Source organism: Nycticebus coucang, chromosome 8 (assembly GCF_027406575.1).
Source record: "Nycticebus coucang isolate mNycCou1 chromosome 8, mNycCou1.pri, whole genome shotgun sequence".
Classification (NCBI taxonomy): Eukaryota; Metazoa; Chordata; class Mammalia; order Primates; family Lorisidae; genus Nycticebus; species Nycticebus coucang.
In genome coordinates, this window is record NC_069787.1 from 100,325,679 (window position 1) to 100,347,552 (window position 21,874).

Genomic DNA, 21,874 nt, shown 5'->3' on the forward strand with positions numbered 1-21,874 from the left:
TCACCTTTTGGCAGGGAGAGCCCCCGGCAGACTGGTGCTTCCAGTTCCCAGCACGGGCTCTTGCTGTTTCTAAATGAGGGTTCATTAACAGGTATGAAAAGGCACTGTTGGACCCCTGACTCCACCAGGGCCCCATTTAAGTCAGGCTTCCTCTCACAACATCCCAGTGCAATTACGCTGTGGCAGTGGTTCATGGACAGGTGGCAGGGGAGGCTGCTGCTCGTATTGGTGTCAAGGACAGAGCATTTGCTCTGGAGCAGACCAAAAACACAGTCGAGCTCTATTTCCATACCAGGCAACTCCACTGGCTGCTGGCCTAATTCCTGGAGCCCAGCGTGAGCTCCCAACGGGATTGCTAGAACATCCATTGGCTTTCAGACCCAACATTCTTTTATATCAAGATCCCTAAATCTTGCCTTCATAATCATCTGTAACACTTTTAGCATGTGCTGGTGCCCAGGCATTTTGCTGGACTTTAGGGATGCCAAAAGAAGACACAGTTTCTGCCCTTGTGGGTTTACAATCTTGTTAGGGAGTCCAGATGTGCACTGACTAGATGGCCAACAATGCGACGGGTAAGCAAAGCAAAGCAGCACAGTACAATTTGCACAGCCCTTTTATACGATTCATTTTGTCATCAGAGGCATGAAAATAGACATCCAGGTCTGATCTCATTTGGTTTTCAGCAAGAGGATTTAGCAGGAACCATCAAGCTCATCATGCTGGTCTCTGATTATTTCCACATACCCCACAGATATTCTTTTAAAAACCCCTACATCATCTAACTTTAGAGAAAAAGGCTAAGTGCCTCTTTGGGGGCAAATTTAGAATCTTATCTGGGGTTGTAAGAGTTTACAAGTAAAGATACAGGATGCCCATTTTTTTTTCAATTTGGGATAAACAATGAATAATTGTTTAGTATAAGTATGCACCACATGTTGCATGAGAGAACCAATACTACAAAAGTATCTGGCAGCTCCAATATCACACAGAAGCACCCTTCCTATGAGTGGACGGTAATGCACACTCCAGGGAATAGCTGCCATTTTCCCCACATGGTTGTCTGACCTCAAGCAATACAAGAAGGTTTACCGGACATTTCCAGCTGAGATATCTCAACTGTGTCCTTATCGAGCCTTGATGGGAAACTCACTCCCCTGACACAAAAGCACAATTGTGTTCAAGAAATTAATTTGCTAGTTTAGGGAAGAAATAAAGCAAACTATTTTGTCAGCTGAAGTGACTGGTTTAATTGGATCATATAGACTGGTTGTCGTGAACAAAAGGGTGAGCAGGAAAAGGAATAGATCCCAGCATACACAAGCTGTGCTGCAGTGTAACAGAACGTCTCCTGTCATGCCCAGGAGGAAATGTTCCATTTTCTCCTGCTTTTTCTGTGAGTCGCAGTTAATTCACACCACAGGGAATCTAGCTTTCAGGGCAATTCTGGGATTGGACACAAAAGCCATGTTGCATGTTAGAAGAAAGTTCTTTGCAAAGTGGTTAAGTAACAAACTACTACATTTCTTTGGACAAGTCACAGGCATTTTGCCTTGATTGTATTTTTCTCTGCTAAAGTTCTTATTGATGGGGAAAAATATTTATAAAGGGGGTTGACAGTTTTAAACTTAGAAGGCTACTTGGCAAACCTGACTGGACAATTAGGACAGGCTAACTCCTGTTTGTTTGTTCGTTTTTAAGTCATCCAGCCCAAAATGCCATCTCCTTTTATGATAATTAGTGGTGCTATGGGTACTTTGGGAGGTAAACAAGAGGGGAGAAGCAGGACATTGAGAGACTAGTTTCAGCCCCTCATTTAGTACCAATGACCGAAAGAGGCAAGAGAAATGTGTAGGCTAGTAATTGTCCTGGGGAGGTGAATTCAGTCTTAGCAGTTCACCTGAGTAGTAGAAAAGTCCTTCCAAGATTAAATCCTCTTCTTCAATAAATATTTATGCAACCCTGTTACATGACAATCTCCTGTTAGTGCCAAGGTTATATGGAGACATACAAAATGTAGACTTGTCTTTAGATAATCTAGATCAGCACTGTCCAACAGAAATAGAATGCAAGCCACATAGGTAGCTTAAATTTTACTATTAGCCACATTTTAAAAAGAGAAAAATAAACCGGTGAAACTAACTTTAATAGTATTTTCACTTAGCTCAATATATCCAAAATCATTTAATCAATATTTTAAAATTATTAATGAGATAATTTTTTGTACTGAATCTTCAAATCTAGCTTGTGTTTTATCCTTACAGCCTATCTCAATTCAGATACTAAATCTTTCTCAGAAATACTTGATCTGTGTCATTTTCTTACGACTTTATAAGCAAAGAGATATCATTGTTGTTTTAATCTGTAGTTTTTTTATCATAGTGAGCATCCTTTCTTATGTTTGTTTGCGATCTGTATATCTTGTTTTCCACCAATATGTCTATTTATGAATTGTTCAGATCTTTTCCCCACTTTCAATTGGGTTGTTTGTTTTCCTATTTATTAATTTTAAGAGCTCTCTCTGTATTTCAGATATAAGTCATTTATTAGACACATATTTTATAAGTACATTCTCCCAGTCTATGGCTTATCTTTTTATTCTTTTAGCAATGTTTTTTGCAGAGCAGAAGTTTCTATTTTAATTGCTAACATCCATTTTTTGTCTTTTATTAATCATACCTTTGGTATTATTTCTAAAAAATTAATCATTAAACCCAAGGTTTTCTTCCATTTTCTAGGAGCCTCATAGTTTGTATTTTACATTTAGGTCTATGATTTGTTTTGCATTAATTTTTGCAGAAGATACAGGCTCTGTATCTAGCTTCATTTCTGCTGCATATAGATGCCCAGTTCTTCCAGCAGCATCCTTCCTCCATTGTATTGCCTTTGCTCTTTTGTCAAAGATCAGTTGACTATATCTGCGTGGGTCCATTTCTGGATTCTCTCTATTCTTATTTTGATCTATTTATCTTTTCTTTTACAAACCACACAGTCTTGGTTACAACAGCTTTGTAGTGAGTCTTAAAGTCAGGTAATGTCAGTCCTCTGACTTTGTTCTTCTTCAGTACGAGATGTTTATTCTGTGTCTTTTGTCTTAAACTTTAGGATCAGTTTGTCAATATTTACAAGATAATTTGCTGGGATTTCTGAACCATTTGAAAGTTGATCGCAGGATTTACCCCTAAATAATTTGATAAGAATGTCTTTAAAAGAAGAAAATTCTCTTAAATGACTATAGTACAATTTTTAAAAATTGAGAAATCAACAGTGGTAATAATACTATTGTCCAGTCTAATGAGATTTAGATTTTTCCATATGTCTCAAAAATGTCCTTTAGAGCAAAAAATTCCAGATCATGGATTACATTCTGTTGTCCTGTCTCTTTACACTACTTGAATCTGAAGAAGTTCCCAGTCTTTTCACCTGTGTTTCATGACATGGTCATTTTGACAAACACAGATGTGTTAATTTTCTGGGAGTAATTTATAAATTACCACAAACTGGATGATTTAAAACAACAGGATTTTATTATCTTGCACTTCTGGAGACTGAAGGTCCAAAATGAAGGTGCTGGTGGGGCCTTGCTTCCACTGAGGCAGCCGGGGAACCCACCCGCACCTATGCCCAGCTGCTGGTGCTCACCGGCGTCCTGCTGCTCCACGGTTGCATCTGCAGCACTTCAGCCTCTGTCTCCATCATCACATGATGTTCTCCCCTCCAGTGTCTGTGTCTTTGTATCTTTCCTTCTCTTCTTACGAGGAATATAGGATTAAAGGCCTCACCTATTCCAGTAGAGGCTTGTCTTAACTAATTAAATCTGCAATGACTCTTATTCCCAAATAAGGTGACTTCTGAGATACTGAAGATTAGAACTTTAACTTGTGCTCTTGAGAGACACAATTCAACCCACCCCCAACAGGCAAGTTATTCTATACAATGTTCCTCAATTTAGGTTCTTCTGATATTTTCTCAGATTAGATTCAGGTTGCACACTTGTTGATTGGAATACCACTAAGCTGCTCAAGGGACACATGGAACCAGTATATTCCACTACTGGTGATATTAATAACCCTTTCCAATCCCACATGCTTCCCATCCCTTATTTATTTTGGGGGGCAGAGAGGTTAGTGGATTACTTGTAATTATCCTACAGTTTTAAAAAAGAAAACAAATATGAACTCACCTGATGATTTTATTGTCTATTTTAGGTAACATAAAATAATTAAAGTGTTTTGTTTATTTTTTTAATTTTATTTATTTATTCTTTTACTGTTAAATCATAGCTGTGTACATTAGTGCAATCAAGGGGTACAATGTGCCGGTTTCATATACAATCTGAGATATTCTCATCAAACTGTTCAACATAGCCTACATGGCATTTTCTTAGTTATTGTATGTAGACATTTGTATTCTGCATTTAGTAGGTTTCACCTCTACCCATTCTAAGATGCACCGTAGGTGTGGCCCCACCTACTGCCCTCCCTCCACCTGAACCTCCCACCTGCCTTCCCCTCCCTTGGCCCTTTCCCCATATTCTTGTGCTACAGTTGGGTTATAGCCTTCATATGAAAGCTATAAATTAGCTTCATAGTAGGGCTGAGTACTTTGGATACTTTTTCTTCCATTCTTGAGATACTTTGCTAAGAAGAATATGTTCCAGCTCCATCCATGTAAACATGAAAGAGGTAAAGTCTCCATCTTTCTTTAAGGCTGCATAGTATTCCATGGTATACATGTACCACAATTTGCTAGTCCATTCGTGGGTCTATGGGCACTTGGGCTTCTTCCATGACTTAGCAATTATGAATTGGGCTGCAATAAACATTCTGGTACAGATGTCTTTGTTATATTGTGATTTTTGGTCTTCTGGGTATAAACCTAGTAAAGAAATTATAGGATTGAATGGCAGGTCTATTTTTAGGTCTCTAAGTATTCTCCAAACATCCTTCCAGAAGGAACGTATTAGTGTGCATTCACACCAACAGTGTAGAAGTGTGCCCTTTTCTCCACAACCACGCCAACATCTCTGGTTTTGGGATTTTGTTGTGTGGGCTACTCTTACAGGGGTTAAGTGATATCTCAAAGTAGTTTTGATTTGCATTTCTCTAGTGATTAAGGATGATGACCTTTTTTTTCATGTGTTTGTAGATTGTGCATCTGTCTTCTTTAGAGAAGTTTCTCTTCAAGTCCTTTGCCCACTCTGAGATGGGATCACTTGTTCTTTTCTTGCTAATACGTTTGAGTTCTCTATGGATTCTGGTTATTAAACCTTTATTGGAGGTATAACCTGAAAATATTTTCTCCCATTCTGAGGGCTGTCTGCTTGCTTTACTTACTATGTTCTTGGCTGTGCAGAAGCTTTTTAGTTTGATCAGGTCCTAGTAATGTATTTTTGATACTGCTTCAATTACCTGGGGATTCCTCCTCATAAAATATTCACCCAGGCCGATTCCTTCAAGAGTTTTCCCTGCACTTTCTTTAAGTATTTTTATAGTTTCATGTCTTAAGTTTAAATCTTTGATCCATTGAGAGTCTATCTTAGTTAATGGTGAAAGGTGTGGGTCCAGTTTCAGTCTTTTACAGATTGCCAGCCAGTTCACCCAGCACCATTTGTTAAATAGGGAATCATTTCCCCACTGACTGTTTTTAATTGGCTTGTCAAAGATCAAATAACGGCAAGTAGCTGGATTCATGTCTTGGTTCTCTATTCTGTTCCAGACATCTTCTCTGTTTTTGTGCCAGTACCATGCTGTTTTGATCACTATCGATTTATACTACAGTCTCAGGTCTGGTAGCATGATTCCTCCTGCTTTGTTTTTATTTCTGAGTAATGTTTTGGATATTCGAGGTTTTTTCAGATTCAATGTAAAACGAAGTATTATTTTTTCAAGATTTTAAAATATGAGAATGGAGTTTTAATAGGAATTGCATTAAAATTATATATTGCTTTGGGTAGTATAGACATTTTAACAATGTTGATTCTTCCCAGCCATGAGCATGGTATGTTTTTCCATTTGTTAACATCTTCAGCTATTTCTTTTCTTAAAGTTTCATAGTTCTCTTTATAGAGATCTTTCACGTCCTTTGTTAGGTATACTCCCAAATACTTCATCCTCTTTGGCACTACTGTAAAAGGAATAGAGTCCTTGACTTTTTTTGGCTTGGCTATTGTTGGTATATATAAAGGCAACAGATTTATGGGTGTTGATTTTGTAGCCTGAGACATTGCTGTATTCCTTGATCACTTCTAAAAGTTTTGTAGTAAAATCCCTAGTGTTTTCCAGATATACGATCATGTCATCTGCAAAGAGTGAAAGTTTGATCTCTTCTGACCTTATGTGGATACCCTTGATCGCCTTTTCTTCCCTAATTGCAATGGCTAAAACTTCCATTACAATGTTAAAGAGCAATGGACACAATGGGCAACCTTGCCTGGTTCATGTTCTAAATAGAAATGATTTCAATTTAACTCCATTCAATACAGTATTGGCTGTGGGTTTGTTGTAGATGGCCTCTATTAGTTTAAGAAATGTCCCTTCTATACCAATTTTCTTAAGTGTTCTGATCATGAAGGGATACTGGATAATATCAAAAGCTTTTTCTGCATCAATTGAGAGAATCATATGGTCTTTAATTTTTAGTTTGTTTATGTTCTGAATCACTTTTATAGATTTACGTATATTGAACCAGCCTTGAGACCCTGGGATAAATCCCACTTGGTCGTGGTGTATAATGTTTTTGATGTGTTGTTGGATTCTGTTTGTTAGGATCTTATTGAGTATTTTAGCATCAATATTCATTAGTGATATTGGTCTATAATTTTCTTTTCTTCTTGGGTCTTTCCCTGGTTTGGGGATCTAGGTGATGTTTGCTTCATAGAATGTGTTGGGTAGTATTACTTGTTTTTCTATATTTTGGAAGAGGTTTAGTAAAATAGGTACTAGTTCTTCTTTAAAGGTTTGGTAGAATTCTGATGTAAAGCCATCTGGTCCTGGGCTTTTCTTTTTAGGGAAATTTAGTATAGTTCATGCTATTTCAGAACTTGATATAGGCCTATTCAACATTTCCACTTCGTTCAGGCTAAGTCTTGGTAGGTCACGTACTTCCAAGTATTGGTCAATTTCTTTCTGATTTTTATATTTCTGAGAGTAGAGTTTCTTATAGTATTCATTAAGGATTTTTTTAGTTTCTGAGGGGTCTGTTGTTATTTCATTGTTACCATTTCTGATTGATGAAATTATAGATTTTACTCTTTTTTCCTGGTTAGGTTGGCCAAAGGTTTATCTACTTTATTGATCTTTTCAAAAAACCAACTTTTGGATTTATTGATCTGTTGTATAATTCTTTTGTTTTCAATTTCATTTAATTCTGCTCTGGTTTTGGTTATTTCTTTTCTTCTGCTCGGTTTGGGGTTGGAATGTTCTTCCTTTTCCAGTTGCTTGAGATGTCCCATTAAGTTATTAAACTTCCTCTCTTTCCATTTTCTTGAGGAAGGCTTGCAGTGCTAAATAAATTTCCCTCTTAGAAGTGCCTTTGCAGTATCCCAGAGGTTCTGATATTTTGTGTCTTCGTTGTTGTTTTGTTCCAAATATTTGATGATTTCCTTCTTAATCTCATCTATAACGCTTCTATCCTTCAGCATAAGGTTATTTAGCTTCCATGTTTTTGTACCGGTACGCAGATTCCTGTTATTATTGAGTTCAACTTTTATTCCATGATGGTCTGAGAAGATGTGAGGAATAATTTCTATTTTTTTGAATTTGCTGAGGTTAGATTTGTGGCCTAGGATGTGGTCGATTTTGGAGTATGTTTCGTGGGCTGATGAGAAGAATGTGTATTCAGTTTTGTTAGGATGAAATGTTCTGTAGATGTCTGTTAAGTCCAGATGTTGAATGGTTAAGTTTAAATCTAAAATTTCTTTGCTTAGATTCTTTTTGGAGGATCTATCCAGCACTGCTAAAGGGGTGTTAAAATTTCCAACTACCATAGAACTGGAGGAAATCAAGTAGCTCATGTCTGTTAGAGTTTCTCTTATGAATTGTGGTGCATTCTGGTTGGGTGCATAAATATTAATAATTGAAATCTCATCATATTGAGTATTACCTTTATCCATCCTTATCCTTTCTTATTTTGGTTGGTTTAAAGCCTATTGCATCTGCGAATAGGATTGCACTGCCTGCTTTTTTCTGCTTTCCATTTGCCTGGAGTATAGATGACCATCCATTCACCTTGAGTCTATATTTGTCTTTTAATGTAAGATGCGATTCTTGTATGCAGCAGATATCTGGCTTGAGTTTTTGTATCCAGCCAGCCAACCTGTGCCTCTTTAGAGGACAATTTAAATGATTCACATTCATTGGAATATTGATAAGCCTTTTGAGAGTCCGGTGGACATTTTTAATCCTTTTGCGACTGTGGAAGTTGGAATTTGATCAAAATTTTCTGGGTGGGTTTACTTTTGTGGTGGAGGATTACGCTGGTCTTTATGGAGGATAGGTCTGAGAATATCCTGGAGAACTGGTTTAGTTATGGCAAATTTCTTCAACATGTGAATGTCATTGAAGTATGTAATTTCTCCATCATAAACGAAACTCAGTTTAGCTGGGTACAGGATCCTGGGTTGAAAGTTATTTTGTTTAAGGAGATTAAAAGTCAATGACCATCCTCTTCTAGCTTGAAAGGTTTCATCAGAGAGATCTGCAGTTATTCTAATATTCTTCCCCTTGTAGGTGTTGGTTTTCTTTCGTCTGGCTGCTTTCAGAATTTTCTCCTTCATATTAACTTTAGTGAAATTGATTATGATGTGTCTTGGGGATGTCTTATTCGGGTTGAGTTGTGCTAGAGTTCTGAAACTGTCTGCTATCTGAATTTCAGAATCTCTTGGCATGTCTGGAAAGTTCTCTTTCCTAATCTCATTGAGAAGAGACTCTGTGCTTTGTGAAGCCACTTCATCGCTTTTGGGCAATAATACGAATATTAGTTTTCTTCGAATTATCCTAGAGCTCTCTGAGAGAGTGATCTGTTTTTGCCTTCCATTTCTTTTTCTCTTTGAGAGTTTGGGAGGGTTCAAAAATTTTGTCTTCAATGTCAGAAATCCTTTCTTCCGCTTGCTCCATTCTGCTTGCTCCATTCTGCTCCTACTGTGTTTCTCAGATCTTTGAGAGCTGCAACATCTTGAACCCAGTAGAATCCCTCAGTAACAGAATGGAGTAAGCAGAAGAAAGGATTACTGACATTGAAGACAAACCTTTCGATCCCTATAAGATGAATATTGGTTTTCTTCAAATTATCGCAGAGCTCTCTAGTTTTAGTTTTAGCATCATTTGATTCTTGCCTGAGTGTCAATTATTATTATATTATTGTGGTTGCCAAATGGTGATTTTCAAATTCCATTATTTCATCTACATTTTTTATACATCATAGTATTCTATCCTCCATATATTTTAGTTAACTTTCTCTATAAGAATGTTCTGTTCTCTCTCTCTTTCTCTCACTCTCTCTCTCGTATTCATATCAGCTCAGACTCCTGGAGAGGTTGCAAGTTTTAAGAGAAGCCTAAAGCAAGAAAGATGTCTTTAGCAGGCTGAGATGTAGTGCCAGCTGCCTTCCCTGAACCTTACATCCAGCATACCCAATAATTTTGAAAGTACCTGTTGCAGAGACAATAAATAGAACCCTTAGCAAGCCATCATACTTCATACCCAGCCCTGGCCAGAAACTGGAAAAAAAAAAAGTTTCTACAGCAAGCCATCATAAGAGAATGACAGTGCAGACTCCTAGAATGTTTGAGAAAGGTTATGTCCACCACTGTTGATGACTGTTCTCCATTAACAAGCTGTTCCTGAGTTGCTCCGGAAATCTGGTGGACTGAACACTTGGTGTCATTCTGCATCTGGAGTGTGTGACCTGTGTGAATGAGCTCCGGCATATCCCAGCAACAGGGAGCACTAGCCAGAGAATGAGGGAGGGAAGAGAGTGAGGTCAGGGCATTTATTCCCTTGCCCCTTCCTGCAGTGTCACCACAGCCTGGGCAGCCACCTGTGTGGGTCTCAGTTGTGTGTCAGGCAGCTCTCTCCATACAACTGTCTTTCTGAACTCTTCTTCCTCTCACCCCCACAAAGCCAGAAATGGCAAGAGTGCCCCATTGCCCCTAGCTGGAGAGACTACATTGCCTCCTATGATTTGCTCTATACCCTATATCTTTGTGCATTATCTGTCTATGAAACTTGCCTCAAAGTCCCCAAGTTGAGTGTTCCACTGTTTAATGTCAGATCCCTGATGATACGTACAACCATATCAGAATGTAACACAGACCCCTCTCACAGGTATTCATACAAGAGATGCGAAAACACGACCAAAGGAGCTTTCCTTACACAGAGAAGCTCCTTCCAAACAGGCGGTTACTTTGGTCAACACTCATACATGTCAATACGCTCTTCTAACCTTATCACTTGGGTGTGTTAACACTTAATATTTTTTTATTTTTAATTAATGACTTTATTGTTTTAATTAATACTCCAATAATGAGACATATTGATATCACATGCCTTTTGATGATGAACAGAAGGCCAACATCTCTCTTATAATATTCCTGCCAAAAATACATAATCCAAATTTAATAATGAGAAAACATCAGACAAACTCAAAGGAAGGGACAGTCTACAAAATCATTGATCTAGACTATCCAAAAACGTCAAGTTCATGAAAGGCAAGGAAAGACTGCAGGAGTGTGCAGAGTAAGGAAAACTAGGGAGACATGATGACTTGGTTCACATGAACCTGGCTTGGATCCTGGACCAGAAAGGTGTGGTTGTTTTTTCTTTTTTCATACTACAAAGACATTGTGGGAACCATTGACAAAATTTGAATAAGGTCTATAAGTTAGATAATAATATCCTATCAATGTTTATTTCCTGTAGTTGTGTAAGAGAATGGCCTCACCTTTAGGAAATATACCTGAGGTATTTGGCGGTAATAAGAGCCCCGTGTCTGCAACCCACTTCTAACTGGTACAGGGGAAAAAAGAAAATAATAATACATGAACACAGGAAGATAAAGCAAATGTGCTAAAATATTAATATTTGGAGAAATCTAGATAAAAGAAGTATGTAACTTATTTGTACTACTCTTGCAACCTTTTTGTGAGTCTGAAATTATTTCAAAATAAAAATCTAAAAGATTTGCTCATTATAGAAATCTTCAGCCATACTGAAAAATTCAAATAAGAAACAATATGAGTCGTCCGAGTGCAGAGGTATTTACAACAAATTGGTCACTACCAGTTACAGATGTCTTTGTTCTTTCTCTTCTCCCACTGCTTCACTTGACTAGCCTTAAAAAAAAAAGAAAAGAAAGACAAAGAAAAGAAATAAAGAAAAAACAATACATCACTTAGAATCTTACCATCCAAAAATAACCTGTTTTAGGGGCGGCGCCTGTGGCTCAAGGAGTAGGGCGCCAGCCCCATATACCAGGGGTGGCGGGTTCAAGCCTAGCCCTGGCCAAAACTGCAAAAAATAAAAATAACCTGTTTTAGCATGCAGTGATCCTTTCCCCAGCCCTCTGACTATGCCCATGGTGGGTAAGAATTAAAATCAAGAGATACCTATACAGGCTCGGCCCCTGTAGCTCAGTGACTAAGGCACTGGCCACATACACCGGAGCTGGCGGGTTTGAACCCGGCCTGGGTCTGCCAAACAACAGAAAAAGAAAAAACCAAGTGTTGTGGCAGGCGCCCGTAGCCCCAGCTATTGGGAGACTGAGGTAAGAGAATCACTTAAGCCTGAGAGTTTGAGGTTGCTGTGAGCTGTGACGCCATAGCACTCTACCCAGGGCGACATAGTAAGACTCTGTTTCAAAAAAAAATAAAATAAAATAAAAGAGAGATATCTATATAAAAAGAGGCAAGCAGAAATAATCACTCTATACATGCTGTTTTTTGAGAAAACTGAATTTTAAGTTTACTTTTACTTGAATCTAACACAAAAAAATGAAATAAAATTGAAAGGAATATTAAACTTTTTTTTTTCTTGGAATATTAAACTTTTGATAAAGGTTTTTTGTTTTTCTTTTTTTTTCACCTTAGTTGCTAGAGGATTCTTCTGGGCTTGATGTTTTGTTAAAAAAGGTATGAAAACTGTTCAGAAGTTAGGATAGTATGCATTACTTTTTTTTTTTTTTGAGACAGAGTATCAAGCTGTCACCTTGGGTAGAGTGCCATGGCATCATCTTAGCTCACAGCAACCTGCAACTCTTGGGCTCAAGCTATCCTCTTGCCTCAGTTTTTCTATTTTTAGTAGAGACGGGGGTCTTAAATTTTGCTCAGGCTAGTCCCGAACCCATGAACTCGAGCTATCCACCACCTTGGCCTCTCAGAGTGCTAGGATTACAGGTGTGAGCCACCACGCCCAGCGAGGTGATGCTTTCTTAACCCAGCCTGCTCCTCCCAGAGAGAACTGTTCGTAACCTGTTGACTTGGCCATAGCTAACGGGTTCCATTCCAGTGCAACACCATTTCCAGGGACATATGACTGACTGACTGGTGGCTTTCAGTTTCAGGTCTTGGAGACAAATGCTGTGTGGGGGACTATGGGTTACAGATCCTTGGGGGTAGTAGTCAGGGGATCTGAGACCAGTCATCAACTTCTTCCTCCTCATCTCAGAGCTGGGCCCAGGGGGCTGGATGAGGGCTAGTGTGAGTGGCGATTTTTTATTACAAGTCCTGCAGGAAATGGGGGCGGGCCACACCTGTATCTGTCTCTTCTCCTTCTTCCCATCTGTTTTCCACAATGGGAGGCAACATTCAGTTGTCCCTATGTAGGCGAGGGTGCTCAGAGGCTGGTGGGCTGCCCTCCAGATGGGCGGATGGGCACCCCATATGTATTACTTTTAAATACGTGTTTCAGTTTTACAATAGTATCCATTTGCTCTATGGATAGTGTCATTTATACTACGACATGTTTTAAAACATGTAATTATCAGTACAGCTATCCTTTTTCCCTTTTGCCTTCTTTCCCTGTTAACTGTTTTCTGCTCATATCATTTTTACTGTATCACGGTTTATAAAATTCATGTTGTTTTCTGAAGCTGTAATTCCTTATCTAAGTTTCCTGGCAGCCAAGGCAAGGAAGAAAATAAAATCAGTGTCATGCTTCTTTTTGCCTTAGAAATAAATGTGTTCTGGAGTGTGAGAAGCCTTGGAATTTCTTCCTGTAGTTGAACTCTCAAAGGACAATTTTTACATGGATCTTTACGTACAGGATCACGCGCAATGGGGCACAGGTAACATTCTCAGTAATAGCTTTAACGAAAACTAAGGAGAGATTTACCTATTGCTGTTTCTCCCATGGCCCCGGCTAGGAAGGCAATTCTTAGAAGTCCTGTGGAGACTAATGAATCCACTGTGTGATTTTCTTCTCCCTTGGTGTTCTATTTTCCACTTCTCCCACCTTTGTTTTTTTTTCCCTGATTCTGTTTCTCTCTTGGGAATGAAGGCACCAACTGTCGCAAACCATTGTTTAAGGAACCAGCTTGGCAACCAGAAGAGAATGAGCAAGCTGTCCCCTGGTGAGGGCAGGAAGCAGAAGGTCTTTGTCCTCTGATCTCCCCTCACTGCTCCACGTCCTTCAGATGTCACCACCCACAGTCGGTCCTCCCTGCTCTCTGGGCTTTCAGCTTCCTATTGCCCTGTCCTCGCCAGGGTCACCTTCTCTAACACCGCCTCTGCTTTAAAATTATGTCCTTCTTTTATTTTCCATCAAGTTCCTTCTTTCCTGAGGGCTGAGGGCAGCTCTGAAAGAAAACTGTGTCTGTCGATCCACGTTAAGTCAGAGAAGCAGCAGGGCAGGGAGCTCTGGGACGCAGGATTCGGAATTAGACCTTACACAGCGACGAGAAGAGCTGGGGAGGGGAAATTGGAGAAAAGAAGTGACATCAGTCACCGACCTTTAGATCTGAGAGGCACCTCCCGCTGGCAGAGTCCAGGAAAACCGGCGGCAAAGTCTGTGAGAAGCTGTGGCCTGTGTCGGCTGTGGGTCCTCGGCCAAGTGTCCAGGGATAAGCGTGGGGCTGCTGCTGGCCGGCAGGTCAGCACTGGATGGGACAGCTGGTCACAAGAGCGGGCAGTGTGTGCAGGCTTCTGCGTCTGTTACTGCACCCAGCCCTGAGAGTCGGGGCCGTTGCTTCTCCTCCACCTCCCAAATTTTGTACATATTGCTTTTTTTGGACAATTCCAACCTGAAACCATACAGGAAAGAGCATTCTGGAAATGTAGTTCCCAGTTTAGCCAAGTTGACATCAGAACGACCCAGCACAGTGTGTTTTGATAAATTCACACTAAGAGGCAAATGGCTGAGAGTCTCTGTGAATTCCCCTCAGAAGATCACTTTCCAGTAAAGAAGCTTTTTAATTCCAAGAGGTCTCAGAGGTCTCCTGACAAGCCAGTAAGGAACACACAGGCCAGGGGTTAAGATATGTCCCTGGTGCCCTGATTGATTTGCTCCAGGCCTTTGCGACTTCTTCCACCAACACACGTCTAACCACAGAGGCAGTAAATGTCCTTGAGTGCACTCAAGAAGCCTGGGGTCATAGCACAGAGGAGACCACCACAAGCTCAGGATTTCCTTGAAGTCTTCTGTTTCACCTTCATTATTCCTGCAAAACTTTGATCTTACTTTTTAATGCAGTATATGTGTGCTTGTGTAGTAGAAAAGTAAATGTTAAGTTGCTTGCTGGACACATTTCTTCCGTTGCATGTGAGAGGATGCGTCCCTTCATCACTGCGCCCTTGTGGCTGCCACGCCCTCTCTCAGGCTGGACCTTCCTCGCCTCCACCCCACTTCTTTGTCTGAAGAACTCCTCCTCAACCTGTCGGAGGCTACAGCTACTCAGAAGGCTAAGGCGGGAGGATCACATGAGTTCAGGAGTTTGAATCGAGTCTGGGCAACATAGAGAGACCTCATTGCTTTAAAAACACTTTTTTTTTTAATTAAAAAAGAAAGAAACCTTCCTCTAGCCTTAAGACGCACCTCAAATTCCACAAATCCCTGAAGCGCCCTCCCCTTCATCTCTGCTCCCATTAACCTTTGTTGCACCATTAATTCCGACCTCTGCATTATGAGCTACCTGTTAGGGTTTTGTCTGGCTTCCTAGGAGTGTGTAAGCATCTCAGTGGCCTGTGCTATCAGAAATCTCCCCTGGGTGGCTGGGGTGTACACCTGCGGGATATGCTACTTAAGCATATACCAATAGAGTGTTGTCTTAGTCAGGTTGGGCTGCTGTAACAAAAGCTTTTCTCTTTCAGAAGGGCAAGGCAACTCCCTGGTTTAACAAAGACACACTCAAGACAGACCGGGAGCAGAGGTAGCCAGGCTGTCCTCCCCTTGCCTGCCTATTCCCCATTTTCCACTCCTTACCACATTCTGTGGGGTTAGGGTTTCCCAAAAAGTAAAGGGCTAAGTGTCAGTGCATTGATGAAGGCGGCCTCCAGACCAACCAAGAAGGGACTGGTGGCTGATACAGCAAAGGTCAGGACATCTGGTCTTGGGCAGCAGTTTCCCTGTGGTGATGATGGTGTGCTGGTGAGGGTCCACATGCAAGCTGGGCTCACTGGCTTTGGGACCTAAGGACTTGCTCTTCGTGTATCTCCAGCCTGGCTACAACCTGTTACTCAGTCTTCACACAAACAAATCTGATCTCTGCAGTATGAAAGAGGCAGGTAGGTATGGGCGGTGCCTGTGGCTCAAGGAGTAGGGTGCCTGCCTCATATACCGGAGGTGGTGGGTTCAAATCCAGCCCCGGCCAAAAACTGCAAAAAAAAAGAGGCAGGCAGGTAATGTTTAAAAACAGATTAATAATAACTGTTTCTTAACATCTGGTTCATGTTTATTTAGTATCAGTAAACCCTTTCATGTAAATAGTATTTATTACAGTTGACAAAAGGTTTTCACATCCATTTGATCCTCATAAAACCCCTGGGACATGTTGACATCCTTATTTAGTGATGAGGAGACAGGTTCAGAGAGCTAGAGTGACTTGCCCATGACCAAGTGAAGCCTTAGCTCAAGAAACAATTCCATACCCAGTATAGGGCTGCTGTTTCTGACATAGTTAACAACCCCAAACACAGCAAGCTTTGTTCCCTCCTAATGTTCCACAGAATCAGTATAAGGCATTAGCTTTCTGTTGGGTGAAGTTACAACACATTGTTCCTATACCTTGAGCTCTACCAACCATCCTCCTCCCACCATTCTAGTCCTCAAGCCTAAGATTAGCCAGAGAGATGGAGGCAGGGTGATGACCCAGGGAGACCCTGGGATTTACTCGGGGATCCCGGTGCAGAGCACTGGGAAACCAGTCCAGGCCTTCACCAGTTCCCCAGCCGCATCTTCTGCTCTACTCTAGCAGCAGTTAGGCACCTGCTGACCGGTACCCCACATCTCTGCAGCTCGATGATGGCATCATCACTGAGACTCATGTGTGCTGAAAGCACATCCAACTGAGGGCAGAGACTCCCTCCTCTCAGCACTGCTCCCCACACCCCCAGCTGCGAACTGTGTGACTTTTGTAAGTCACCTTACTTGTCTAAAACATTTCTTCTCTGTGAAATGCAGCTGATAAATCTAGGTGTTGGGTTGGCAGGACAGTGGTTACCTATGACAGGTGGGGGTAAAAAAAGTCATGAGAGGCGTCTAAGATGCTGGTTGGCTCGGTGCCTGTAGCTCAGTGAGTAGGGCGCCAGCCACATACACCAAGGCTGACAAGTTCGAGCCCAGCCCAGGCCAGCTAAACAACAACTGCAACAAACAAATAGCTGGACATTGTGGCGGGCACCTGTAGTACCAGTTACTTGGGAGGCTGAAGCAAGAGAATCACTTAAGCCCAAGAGTTGGAGGTTGCCGTGAGCTATGACAGCACCGCACTCTACCAAGGGCGACATAATGAGATTCTGTCTCAGAAAAAAAAAAAAAAAGATGTTGGTTATATTTTGTTTCTTAATCTGGATGTTGGTTATATGGGTCAGTTTACTTTCTGAAAATTTATTTTTAAATACTTGTAATTTGTTCACTTTTCTGTTTGTACATTATACTTCAAATAAATAATTTACTTAAAAAAAATTCTGTATGGCTAGCATAGTACCTGTCCATATTAATGCATGTATTGAACACCCATGTCCAGGCCGTCTCCCAGGCTTTGTCAACAGCACCTAATTTCATTTTCATAATAACCTTATGAGCGGGGTGGCCAATCGTCCTGTGGTTTCAGGACGCTGCACTTTCAGTTTAAAACAAGCTGGTCACATGAGCTGTTAGGTCAGGACCCACACGATGACTTTCAGGAGCCCCTTCCTTCTACCTTCATGGACCTCTTTTACTAAGGTAGATTTTTGTGATCCCTATAAAATTCGGTTTTCATAATGTGAGAAAAAATTAAACATTTCCATCACTGCCAAAGGTTCATTTTTTTTCCTTCCAATTTTAAAAGGAATTAAAACATTTTAGTAGACCCCTAGAAATATCACAGGCCCTCATCATTGTGCCGCCGTGGGCCTCCTTGGCCTAATGCCTGAGGTGGCCCTGGGACAGCTCTGTCATAACCTCCATTTCACAGACAGAGTAATATCCTGCTCAATGATCCTGCATCTAGAAAGTGACGGAACCAGAATTTGGATTCCTGCTATCTAACTGGAGAGCTTATGCTCTTAATGTCTACATTAGTGATTTTCAAACATTTTTGATGTTGACCCATAATAAAAAATAAATCTTATAGCACAGTGCAACGCTCACATGCGCACATTCACATATATACCATGTTTATAGCTGAGTCAAAAATTTCATGTAACAGTATTTAGCCTCACTACACGTAATTTGCACTGACACTTTCTATTCTATTTGATTCTATGTCTTTTTTTTTTGAGACAGAGTCTCACTTTGTCACCCTTGGTAGAGTACTGTGGTGTCACAGCTCACAGCAACCTCAAACTCTTGGCTCAAGTGATTATCTTGCCTCAGCCTCCTGAATAGCTGGGACTACAAGCACCGCACCACAACACCTGGCTGTTTTTAGAGACAGGGTCTCGCTCTGGCCCAGGCTGATCTTGAACTTGTGAACTCAAGCAATCCACCTGCCTTGGCCTCCCAGAATGCTGGAATTACATGAGCCACTGCACTTGGATGTATGTCATTTTTTGAAATGCGGATTGTAACCCAATATAGTGAGTTCATGCCCCGTCAATATATTGTGGCCGACAGCTCGAAAAGCCCTGCACTGCACTATAATACCATTTAATAAATATTTGCTGAACAAAGTTCTTGGGTGTAAAGACAGGGCAGGAACATCAACCAACACCAATATTTTCAGCCAAACAGCTATCGGTTTCATCTGTCTCTTTTAACAACTGAAATAGCATGAAAAGGAAACGTGTTATTTTAGAAACACAATGCCAGTGGTTGATTTAATATTTTAAAGGATCTGCTTCCTGAAAAGAGAGTGATGAGAGCTTTGCTTTTATATGGTTTTGTCTTGGAGAAGTCTTAACATTCCACCCTTTTCCAGCAGTTCTTAAGATGGGGCATGAAAAAGGTGCTTAAAGAAATTCATGAACCCAGGGGCCAAAACGACATAGCTCATTGTCTCAGGTCCGTATATGCCTATTTTCTCCTTGATTAATCAAATGCAAACCTTTCATTGGGTTTCCTTAACTGTGTGCTAGGGGAAAAATACAATTTTCAAGCTGGCTAGGTGGAAAAATAATGGCTACTAAACTGCCCAAATGCAGCTCGGGCAAGATAAATATATTGTATGGCTGGTTTAAAATCACGCTGAAGCCTGTAGGATTTCAGAATGCCTAAACAAAGACTCTAATGCATCATTAGATACTCTCAAGTAACACAGAGGAGGGCGGCTTCCTTCCACCTTGGGGACTAGTCTTACAAATGAAAATATCATGAAACCTGCATTCACTAGGACTTTCTGACAACCAGCCTTACACTGACACCCAGGCTGGCACTGGGCACCAAAGAGCAGTTGGTGAATGACGGATGGGAAAGGCCTGAAGGAAGGAATGTTGATGAGGTCTCAAACCAAGGAGGTTCAGACCAAGAAAACAGAAAACCTGGGCTCTCAGATGGGGCTCAGAAAAGGAGGGAAGCAAGAAGAGGAAAGGCGTGAGGGTCCGGGGCAGTGGCAGGGCTCAGGACTGGCAGGGAGAGGGCCTGCATTCTCCTGACCTTGGTGTCTACTTTGCCTTTGATTTTTGGCCATCGCATTCACTTTTTTGAGCCTCAATTTCATCAACTGTCTCAACCCAATGACATTCAAGCCTTCCAGACTTTGATTTCAGAATTCCATAGAGTCACACATCTGAACAACTGCAGGTCCTATTTGTACCAGGCTATGAGCGTAACAGTCATGGGTAGAGGGCAGAAAGGAGGATCTCTTGGAACTTTTGACTTTATTCATTTATTTGGAAACAGAGTCTCAACTTGGTTGCCCTTGGTAGAGTGCCATGGCATCACAGCTCACAATAACCTCAAACTCTTGGGCTCAAGTGATTATCTAGTCTCAGCCTCCCGAGCAGCTGGAACTATGGGCACTCTGCCACAAAACCTTTTAGAGACGGGGGTCTCACTCCTGCTCAGGCAGGTCTCGAACTCGTGAGCTCAGGCAATCCACCACCTTGGCCTCCCGGAGTGCTTGGATTACAGGCATGAGCCATCGTGCCCAGCTAGAACTTTTGACTTTAGAAGGCAATCCTCCTGCCCTACAAGGTTGGTACCTACCCTCACAACTTCACTGAATGCACCACTTTCCTGGGTTTTAGAACACTTTTTCCTGACTATGTGCTGGATAACCAAGGAGAAGCCCAAACATCCCCTTCTTTAATGTTCCAAGTACAATTGTGCTGGGAATTGTGTGAATTCTCTATGTGCATGGCCTCATTTTGTGCTTCCAGCAGCTTCTAAGACAAAGTCTACACCATGCTACAGATCCATAGAGAAGGTTCAGAGAGGACAAGTGGCAGGCTCTCAGTCGTTCAGCTGGGAAGTGGTGGAGGTTGGATGTGAGTCCAAGGATGTCTGTCTCCAATTCCTATGCTCAATCTATGGCACAAGGCTGCATAAGTCTCACGATTTGCAAAAAAAAAAAGGGTCCTTTCCCATTCCATCTATTTAGAGTCCTGTCAAGAGGAGTAACGTTAATCCCATTTGATATTTTTTTCTTTTTTTGAGACAGAGTCTCACTGTGTCGCCCTAGGTAGAGTGCTGTGGCATTATAGCTCACATAACCTCAAACTCTTGGGCTTAAGTGATTCTCTTGCCTCAGCCTCCCAAGTAGCTGAGACTACAGGCACCCACCACAACACCCAGCTATTTTTTTGTTGTACTTGTCATTGTTGTTTAACAGGCTTGGGCCTAGTTTGAACCCGCCAGCCCTGATATATGTGGCCAGCACCCTAACCAAGCCACCATTTGATACTATTTGTATCTTTAAAATTTATAGCCCACTTACTCCTTAAGATGGATCTAAGTCACCTAAAATACTAAAACATAATATAGGACAGTTTTTAAGAATTAAGACATTCTCTCTCTCTCTCTCTCTCTCTCTCACACACACACACACACACACACACACACACACATACGCACAAACACAAAAATGAATGCAGATTTTAAAAATCATGAAACTGGCCAGGCACAGTCTCATGCCTGTAATCCTAGCATTCTGGGAGGCCAAAGTTGGAGTATCCTTTGAGCTCTAGAGTTTGAGACCAGCCTGAGCAAGAGCAAGATTGCATCTCTATGAAAAAAGAGAAAAAATTAGCTGGGCATTATGCTGAGTGCCTGTCATCCCAGCTACTTGGGAGGCTGAGTCAGGAAGAATGCTTGAACCTAGGAGTCTGAAGTTTCTGTAAGCTAGGATGACCCATGGCACTGTAGCCTGGGCAACAGAGTGAGATTTTTTTCTTTTTCTGTCTCAAAAAAAAAAAATAAATAAAAATCATGAAAACAAAATAAGGTCTGTTGTCTAGCTAACAAAAATGTCCCAATGTCGTTTGCCTCTTTATAATAATAATTATATTGGACTACAGCTTTATGAGATATCTCTTTTGAGGGAAGCTGGGTGTAGGGTATGAGACTTTTCATGCTATTTTTGCAACTTCCTATAAGTCTATAATTATTTCAAATTAAAGGTTTTAAAAGCATATAAGTAAATAAATGGATAGATAGAAACAGATTAAGGAAAGATCTGGAATAATTTAATAAATAACTCTGTACCAGGAACCTGGGATGTAATGTCAGGAATTGCAGTCCCTTCATCTGAATCTATTTCCTTCCTTCCTGGGCACACGCCAGACCTGCATTTTTCCAGCCTCCTTTGGAATTGAGAATGGCTGTGTGAGTTCTTGCCGGCAGAATGTAAAGAGTGGATGAGTACCATTTCCAGGCCTGGTCTGTAGAAACTATCCACATGCCTCTTCCATGCCCTTTCCTGTCCTGTTAACATAGAGAATATTGTCAGGTTCTAGAAACTGGTAAAGCTATGACATGAAAGAAGCCGGAGTGTCTGATCAGAGTGTGGGGGAGATCTGCCCCTGACCTTCCCACCTCAGTCTGTTAAAAGGCAAGAAATAATCTTCTATTAGTTTCAGCCAAATACTCTTCCCACTTTCCTAGTACATTCTTAAAAAATCCTGGGGACCAGGCAGGGCCTGGGGCTCAAAGGAGTAGGGCACCAGCCCCATATGTCAGAGGTGGTGGGTTCAAACTCAGCCCTGGCCAAAAACTGCAAAAAAAAAAAAAAAAATCCTGGGGACCCAAGAAGTTTTTGTTTATGTAGGCTATATCTGTCGATATTTACTTACTAGAAATTAAAA

General features: G+C 41.1%; 1 non-coding gene across 1 annotated transcript; it reads left to right on the forward strand.

Annotated features, from left to right (window-relative positions):
* The first annotated feature begins 12,450 nt into the window (after positions 1-12,450).
* On the forward strand, positions 12,451-12,573 carry LOC128593034 (small nucleolar RNA SNORA54). Its single transcript, XR_008382216.1, has one exon. It is a non-coding gene; the product is annotated as a small nucleolar RNA SNORA54 (small nucleolar RNA).
* The last annotated feature ends 9,301 nt before the right edge of the window (positions 12,574-21,874 follow it).